Source organism: Ovis canadensis, chromosome 20 (genome assembly GCF_042477335.2).
Source record: "Ovis canadensis isolate MfBH-ARS-UI-01 breed Bighorn chromosome 20, ARS-UI_OviCan_v2, whole genome shotgun sequence".
In the NCBI taxonomy this organism is placed as follows: Eukaryota; Metazoa; Chordata; class Mammalia; order Artiodactyla; family Bovidae; genus Ovis; species Ovis canadensis.
The window spans coordinates 43534992-43543664 of record NC_091264.1 but is presented as its reverse complement, the minus strand read 5'-3'; the positions used below and the strand labels follow the sequence as shown (position 1 = coordinate 43543664).

At 38.8% G+C, this 8673-nt stretch overlaps 1 pseudogene; it reads left to right on the top strand.

Moving 5' to 3' along the window:
* Positions 1-3578: 3578 nt before the first annotated feature.
* LOC138425164 (olfactory receptor 1f45-like) lies at positions 3579-4554 on the top strand (annotated as a pseudogene).
* Positions 4555-8673: the final 4119 nt, after the last annotated feature.

Below are 8673 nucleotides of genomic sequence, written 5' to 3'. Positions count from 1 at the left end.
TCAGTCCTCAATAAAAATGATAGAGAAAATGAAAGCAAAAAAGAGCAATACAGATGACAAAAGAATATATTTTGCTATATTTGAATTCTACACAGCACATTAATGATATCCATATCATCTGATGTTGGAGAATGATAGAAAAGCAAATTCTCATGTCCTGCCTCAGAACTCTTAAATCAGAACCTCTGATCCTTAAGCATGCTAAGGTTTCAGAATCTCTGGTGTTACATATTTAAAAATGCTTGGCTTGAAGAAGGAAAGTGTTAAGTCTCTTTATCCTGAGTCAGTGAACATTGGAACATTTAAAGTTTAAATTTAAAGTAACAAGGGAGAAATGATATATCAGTGGAAAAGTCGCTCAGTCATGTCTGACTCTTTGTGATCCCATGGGCTCCTCAGCCCATGGAATTTTCCAGACAAGAGTACTGGAGTGGGTTGCCATTTCCTTCTCCAGGGGATCACCCCAACCCAGGGATTGAACCCGGGTCTCCTGCACTGCAAGCGACGCTTTACCATCTGAGCCACCAGGGAAGCCCCCATTTAAAAATGCTTGGCTTGAAGAAGAAAAGTGTTAAGTCTCTTTATCCTGAGTCAGTTAACACTGGAACATTTAAAGTTTACATTTAAAGAAACAAGGGAGAAATGATATATCAGTGGAAAAGAAAATGTAACTGTGCCTATCACAAGATTCCTAATAAGGCTTTGATTATAGATGCCACAGACTGCAAAAATGTTGAAGAGCATCTGCCTTACACAACTCATTATTAACAGACACAAATAAAACTTTTATTCAGGTGTAATTGATTATTTCCAAGAAAAAGAGTATAGTTCATCTCTTCACAGTGGTTGACACAAAGGGCATTTTCTCCTCTACTCACACATGAGAAAGACATAGATGTCCTCATGTTTTGAGAGCAACTACTGAACAATAATCCTTGGAAACAACCATATACTCATGACCTAGGTGGTGCTTAAAATAGTTTAAAGAACCCTCATCCCTACTGGGCTTCCCAGGGGACACTAGTAGTAAAGAACCTGCCTGCAAATGCAGAAGATATAATGTATCTTCAATCCCTAGATCAGGAAGACCTCCTGGAGGGCATGACAACCCATTCTGGTATTCCTGCCTGGAGAATCCCATGGACAGAGGCATCTGGCAGGCTACAATCCATATGATTGCAAAGAGTCAGACACGACTGAGCGACTTAGCATGCTTGCACTCATGCATGGTCTCTACTCCCAGGAATTTATACTATAATTGAGAAAAGGAGAATGAATGCTGCTGAGTAATAGAAAATCCTATCTTATTGATAGGAGGATAAAGATGCAGAAGTTCTTGATAAAGAGAGGCACCAATGGATATGTGATGCAACACAAAAAAAGATATTAGAAATATGTAAACCAGGGAGAATCAAGCCCAAAGAAGAAAGCCCTAAAATTTACGGCAGATGCTGACAGCTTGGATCTTAGCAACTAGAGGTAGAGACAGTGAAGCCTGTTAGCTGCTGGTGAAACTAACTGGGAATTAGTTGACTAGAGAAAGCTCAAAAAGAATGACAATTTAAAAGTGAGAAACAGTCTGAAATGAAGGATGTTTCATAGGAAATAAAACTTATTGTACTTGGTCTCAACTTGATGAAGGAATTAGATGAATCTATGTTTCCACCCCATGTTACCAGGACAGTTTTTGTAGGAAAGAAATTTTATTCTTGAAATGGAGAAATACTTTTAGGGGAAGACAACCCATTGTCCTCTCCTACCTTCACTTACCATTTATTTCATTTTCTGACATACACCATACTTTGATCTCCAAGCTTTGGAGAGGAAAATCTGATTCAATCTCAGACATAATGATCCTATAATTTTGTTAGAGACAAACATTAACTAAATAACCTAAATATTTAAATAAATGTGATTACATCCTCCATATTACAATTGCAGTAAACTACCATGACACCACCCTTATGGCAGTAAGTGAAGAGGAGCTAAAGAGCCTCTTGATGAAAGTGAAAGAGGAGAGTGAAAAAGTTGGCTTAAAGCTCAACATTCAGAAAACAAAGATCATGGCATCTGGTCCCATCACTTCATGGGAAATAGATGGGGAAACAGTGGAAACAGTGGCAGACTGTATTTTTCTGGGCTCCAAAATTACTGCAGATGGTGACTGCAGCCATGAAATTAAAAGATGCTTGCTCCTGGAAGGAAAGTGATGACCAACCTAGATAGTATATTCAAAAGCAGAGACATTACTTTGCCGACTAAGGTCCATCTAGTCAAGGCTATGGTTTTCCCAGTGGTCATGTATGGATGTGAGAGTTGGACTGTAAAGAAACCTGAGCACTGAAGAATTGATGCTTCTGAACTGTGGTGTTGGAGAAGACTCTTGAGAGTCCCTCAGACTGCAAGGAGATCCAACTACTCTATTCTAAAGGAGATCAGTCCTGGGTGTTCGGGAAGGACCAATGCTAAAGCTGAAACTCCAATACTTTCGCCACCTCATGCGGAGAGTTGACTCATTGGAAGGGAGGCCTGGCGTGTTACGATTCTTGGGTCACAAAGAGTCACGCACGACTGAGCGACTGAACTGAATTGAACTAAATATTCCATTGTGTTCCATGTTTACAACATCTTCTTTCTCCATTCATCTGTCACTAGGTATTTAGGTTTTTCCATGGCTTTGTTATTGTAGATAGCGTTTCTGTGAACATAGGGGTACATGTGACTTTTTTCATCATAGTTTTGTCTGGGTATATGCCCAGAAGTGAAACTGCTGGGTCATATGGCAACTCTACTTTTAGTTTTTGGAGGAACCTCCATACTGTTTTCCACAGTGGATGCAAAAATTTACATTCCCACCAACAGTGTAAGAGGGTTGCTTTTGCTCCATGTTCTACCCAGCATTTATCACTTTGTATACTTTTTAGTGGTGGGCATTCTTACTCATGTAAGGTGGTTCCTCACTGTAGTTTTGATATGCATTTCTCTAATAATTAGCAATGCTGAGCATCTTTTCATGCACCTACTGGCCATTTGTATGTAGAAACCCATTTTTTAAACAATGAAGTGACATGATGAGATCTTCTATTTTGAAAAGATCATAGTATGGAGAATGTATTGGATGGGGGCATGATCCTTGTGAAAACAGTAAGGACGACACTGACTGTGTAGGTGGGTAGGTATTTATTGAGCCCCTTCTATGTGCCAGGCTTTAAGCTAAGTATTGAAACACAGCCTGTGCCTTGAAAGACTCATGGTCTTGTGAAGAAAACAGATTAACAAGCAAGTAGTTAAATCACCAATTATACAAAGTATCATTAAGAAAACTCTTTACACTTTAATACCTCCAGGAAATCTTTGTTTCTCTCATTCTCTTCCCTTGATATTTCCTTAATTTGACCATCTTTTGTGAGGTACACCTCTTGAATTCCCCACTGTTATTTTGTTTATCCATTCTTCCCATTGGTGGTATAAGTAAAACTCATTGCCAAGAGAAAGGATCCAAGGTTTTATCCATCTGTAGCTAACTAAGTGAATCCTATCCATGCTGCTTCTTTTCCTGTAGTCCATCAAGACCTGAAATGAACTGCAGCAAGAACCCTGACTTTGTCCTCTCAGGAATGTCCAGTGACCTGACAAGCCACAGCTCCTCTTTGGTCTCTTCCTGGCCCTCTACTTGCTGTGTCTCTTAGGAAACTTGCTACTGTTGCTGGCTATTGGTGCTGACATCCACCTCCACACCTCCATGTACTTCTTCCTCAGCCAGCTCTCCCTGGTCGACCTCTGCTTCACTACCACCACAGCCCCCCAAATGCTGGAGACGTTGTGGACCAGCAACGTATTGATCTCCTTCTCTGAGTGTCTAGCCCAATTATATTTCTTCGTAGTTTTTGCTAACATGGACAACCTGCTTTTGACTGCCATGGCTATCGACTGCTACGCTACCATCTGCCATCCCCTACACTATGCACTCCTAATGACTCCTTGCAGATGTGCACTGCTGGTGGGTGGGGCATGGGGAGTGGCCCATTCTATCTCTCTTGTCCTTGCCCTGTTGCTATGCCAGCTCTCATTCTATACTAATCAAAAAATTCCCCACTTTTTCTGTGATTTCGGACCACTCTTTGGCCTTTCTGCTCTGATACCCACCTCAGTGAGGACCTGATGATGGTTCTGACAGGACTCTTAGGAATCAGCCCTCACCTCTGCATCATAAGCTCCTATGCCCATATTTTCCTTGCTGTAGCTCAGGATCCAGCAGCACAGGGGAAAAAACAAAGCCCTGGCTACATGCAGCTCCCACCTCTCCACAGTCATCCTCTTCTACAGCTCGGTCTTTTCCACCTACCTGAAGTCCCTGTCAGCTCCTGATGCCTCTGGGGGCTGGGTGCTGCTGTCATGTATGCCCAGGTAACCCCCACTCTCAATCCTTTCATTTATAGTCTAAGAAATAAGGATGTGGAGAGTTCCCTGAACAGGATTCTGGGCATAGAGAGTTCATGGCTGCTGCTACTGCTAAGTTGCTTCAGTCGCGTCCGACTCTGTGTGATCACATAGACGGCAGCCCACCAGGCTCTGCTGTCCCTGGGATTCTCCAGGCAAGAACACCGGAGTGGGTTGCCATCTCCCTCTCCAATGCATGAAAGTGAAAAGTGAAAGTGAGGTCACTGAATCGTGTCCAACTCTCAGCGATCCCATGGACTACAGCTACCAGGCTCCTCCATCCATGGGATTTTCCAGGCAAGAGTACTGGAGTGGGGTGCCATTGCCTTCCTCAAGAGAGTTCATGATATTAGGAATAATTCCAAGAAACAAGTGTTTTAGGGAAAAGAAAAATCACACTCTTCACCACCACACTGATAAAATGAGTCAGTTAACACCAAGGCTTTCACATGTCACACTGTATGATAAGGTACATTGGATATAACATTACATAGAAATTTGGAGAACTAGCTTCCAGGTCCCACTCTAGGTGCAAGCTTGTATACGTATTCCAGCTATAAGTATCTATATTATTTGTTATCTATACTATTATCTCAAAACGTTATATCAGTAATATGTCAAAGTGAAAGTGAAGTCATGTCTGACTCTTTGTGACCCCATGGACTATAGCCTACCAGGCTTCTTCATCCATGGGATTTTCCAGGCAAGAATAATGGAGTGGGTTGCAATTTCCTTCACCAGGAGATCTTCCTGACCCAGGAATTGAAGCCAAGTCTCCCAAATTGTAGGCAGACGCTTTACCATCTGAGCCACCAGGGAAGTCAAAGGAAGTATAATATACATTACATTATATTATATAATTAAGTATATTATATATATATATATAATATTCTTTAGAGTTGATTGGACTAGCTGCTCTTTAAATTGCTTTGTAAATAAAATACTATTGAGACGTCATCATCTATTCCCATCATTACCAACATTTTGATCACTATTGCCATTTCTATCAGCAGTTTAATAATGAAGATCATCACCATCAGCTTTAGTCAATATCATCTTTTTGTCAGCAGAGTCACCTTACAAATTACCTTCTTCAGTTCTCTCCCCATCAGTAACACCAGCATCATCATCATAAGTAAAAGAATAGAAACTGGTCCTATGCACTTTTTCCCCTTTTAATGCCTTATTTTTCAGAATGTTCTATTAATTTGTGTTTTTGCGCTATCTTGATAATTGTGGGAAATATCATCATGGCATGGTGGATAAAAATGTCTTCATAAATTTGAAAGCATAATAAATATTTGCCCTGGGAATACAATATTACATAACTTATACAGCACAATATATATGGGCTCCCTAGGTGGTGCAGTAGTAAAGAATCTGCCTGCACAATATATACACAATGTCTAAAATTTTCTTTAAAATTATCCAGGAAAAAAAAAAAGGAATGGTAGATAGTAGGCACAATATTGGCAAAACATTGACATCAAAGCTGGATGATAGGTACATAAGGGTCTATTACACTACCAACTCTACTTCTCTGAATGTTTGACATTTTCTACAATAAAAAGTTAAAATGACAATCCCAAGCTCCTCATCTATTCCTCCCCCTTACTTGCCCCCTCTGATAACCATAAATTCATTCTCTAAGTCTGTGAGTTCTTTCTGTTTTGTAAATAAGTTCATTAGCATCCTTTTTAGGCTGTATGTGATATTGTATGATATTTGTCTTTGTTGACTTACTTCACTCAGTATGATAATCCCCAGGTCCATCCATTTTGCTGCAATTGGCATTATTTTATTCTTTTGAATGACTGGGTAATATTCCACTGAATGTATGTTCCACTTCACCTTTATCCATTCATCAGTCAATTGACAGATGGGATTGACATGTACATTCCGCTATATTTAAAATAGATAACCAACAAAGACCTACAGTAAAAAGATAAAAAATAAAGCAAAAAGTTAAATTGAATAAGTGAAGTGCATTCAGCTTTAAATATTTTTAAAATATCCGTATACTTAGACATTGCAATCAAACCACAAAGAACACATTAAAGTAAATTCTAGAAATAGACAATGCTTGTGAAAGAATGGACTACAACAGTGAAAGAATGGAATACAACTAAAAATTCCCAGTGACAAAAGAATATTTAAGAATGTCATGTATAGCCATATTATAAAGCCCCAAAGAATAAAACATTGAATTGGCCACAAAGTTCATTCAGGGTTTTTTCTGCCAAGCCAGTATGTATTTGTTGATCTTGAAAAAGAATTGTCCTAAAAGATTTCACTGGAAAATCGGATTATAAACTTAATGATCCAACTTCTGTTATTTATACATATGCATAAAATGCAATTCTGATGTCATAAAACATTGCTATAAATAAACAGTATTTCTAGGTTTCTTTTAGTGACGCTATTTGTGTTTGTTTTTTATATAAAATATTCATGACCTATTTAATACAGAAATAATAGAATTTAAAATAAAAAAATTTAATCTAACACTTAAAATTACCATACTTGCCTCACTTTTAGAGGAACCATAGAAAGATTAGAGGGGAACAAGAGAATAGACAAAGATATGCTTTTTCAAACATTCTTGGAAGACTTCTCACCATGTGGGTGAGCCTTTCTCTTGCTGACCACAGCAAGTACTGCCAATACAATCACTACAATCCAGGCATAAGATATCAGAATCAGTCCAAAAGGAATAGTGAGATAACCACACAATGAATGAATGAGTGTTGTCATCTGGACCACTCACTCCAGGATCTGAGCAGGCCAGTCTTAACAAAGGCTCTAAAGTCACAGTAAAATTGGTTAATGTGGTTGTGCCGCTGGACCTCTGCTGGGCCATCAGGGCCACAACCTAGCCATACACCATGAAGCCAAAGAGCCAGGCTATGCCCACCAGCCCCAAGTACTGTCTGGGAGTGAGTGGCAGCGAGAGTAACAATTATTCAGTACTGATTATATTCCTTGACCACCAGTCAGGAGCATCCAGTTGTCCCCAGAGAGCCAAAGATAAAGAACTGGGTCAAGTAACCAGTCATAGAGATGAATGCCTTCTGCAGGAAGTCCTCCAGCACTTTTGGCATCACTTTAAACATAGAGAAGAAAGGATGGAATTACAAATACATAGACTCAGAAACATCACTTACACAATGAGCACACAATCATTGCTATTCACTTGTATTATATTCATAGCATATACTAGAACAAGAAATTATTAATGTGATGAATATACAATGAACTGCTGCATAGCAAAAATAAAAGTGATTTGCAATAGAAAGATGGACAAAGGACACGGCATTTACTTTGGAATTAAAGCTTGGATAGATGTCAGAACACATATAAATATCCTTTGGATGAGGCAGATAGTATATTTGTACCTAAAGGGTATAGCAAGAAGCAAAGATACACAATGAGAGACAAGCTTCATTCTCCTATAGGGAAATGTGAGCTTGGGAATTCCAAAATTAAAGGAAATAATTTAGTGTTAACACCAACATTGAAAAGTCAGATTGAAAAGAAACAAAGCATGAATATTTTTCCCTAGTCCTCTATTTTCCACAAAGCCGCAGTAATAAAGGAGGGGAATATTGAAAGATAATCATGTTTCCGTATGGATTAAAAAAATATGACTGACCCTCATGCCTTAAATGTCATAGCCCAATTTCCTTCCATTTTATAGTTTTTCCAAGGAAGGTCCCAAGATGAGAAAGTATATCCATACCTCTGCCCCAGGAAATGAAAGATAATTTAAGAAAATTTGAGGCCACTGAGAATTGTACTGCCTGTGGTTCTGAAACTAAGAAAGAAACAGGAAAGAAAAGAGGAAAAATGAGAAAAATGGAACTCAAGATAGGAATTCCCCAAGGTATAGAAAGGTATAGAAAGGTATCTTGCAGGTATAGAAAGGTATCTTGTTTATTCTTGCAATACTCCTCTCAAACCCAGGGGACACCCTCTCTGAGAGTTTATATATCTAGAGAACCATGGATCATAAACAAAAGGAAGAATTTCAGAAAGAAGAGGTTTTGGAATATGAAGAGCTTATACTATAATCCCAATGTAAACTATCACTTCAAACATTTTTCTACTCTTTATTTTTCATAGTTTTCTACTGTTTATTTTTCTTCTGAAAAAGGTAAGAAGTAAATCTGGTCAACTTTCTTTTTTTTTTTTTTTCAAGGTACACTAATGCTTCTTTTAATGGCGGCGCAATAA